Below are 335 nucleotides of genomic sequence, written 5' to 3'. Positions count from 1 at the left end.
AAAACGGCGTGTAGCCGGTAGACGAATGCACTGCATTGTTCAGCGCAAATTCTACGAGTGGCAACATGGCGATCCAGCGCCTCGGCGTCTCAGCGCAAACGCTGCAAAGAACGTCTTCGATGACGCGATTCACCCTTTTGGTTTGGCCATCGGTCTGCGGATGGTCCGCTGTCGACATATCCAACTTGGTACCTAGCACCTCGAAGATAGTCGACCGAAATTTTCCGTGAAACGGGGGTCTCTATGAGAGACAATCGACTCTAAGAGTCCGTGTTGTCGAAAAAAACGATCCACGAAAAGCGTTGCTTTACCGACTCCGTCGATGGTGTGTAGCG

Source organism: Plasmopara halstedii (genome assembly GCF_900000015.1).
Source record: "Plasmopara halstedii genome assembly, contig: Scaffold_2386, whole genome shotgun sequence".
Lineage (NCBI taxonomy): Eukaryota > Oomycota > Peronosporomycetes > Peronosporales > Peronosporaceae > Plasmopara > Plasmopara halstedii.
Note: the sequence above shows the minus strand (reverse complement) of the source record.